The sequence below is a fragment of the Mizuhopecten yessoensis genome, unplaced genomic scaffold (genome assembly GCF_002113885.1).
Source record: "Mizuhopecten yessoensis strain PY_sf001 unplaced genomic scaffold, ASM211388v2 scaffold10519, whole genome shotgun sequence".
NCBI classification, from domain to species: domain Eukaryota; kingdom Metazoa; phylum Mollusca; class Bivalvia; order Pectinida; family Pectinidae; genus Mizuhopecten; species Mizuhopecten yessoensis.
In genome coordinates this window covers 165,173-165,423 of record NW_018408587.1, presented here as the reverse complement: position 1 = coordinate 165,423, position 251 = coordinate 165,173, and positions in this window count along the sequence as shown.

The window sequence follows — 251 nt, the reverse complement described above, 5'->3', positions numbered from 1 at the left end:
TATAAGTATAAAAATATATCGATTATATGTAAAGATATTTGAACCCCAAAAAAGTATTAAAACCTTATTTATACCCAACATGTACAACAAAGCTACAAGTTACACAGGTAACTTTCACACAGGTAAGTTACCTGCATGGTAAGTATGGAACAGACTATAATTGGTACACCATTGTCTTCCTAAATCAACACTTTCCTTTGTTATATGAAAAAGTTGGGGAAACGAGAACACCCCCCAGCCACACGCCCCCC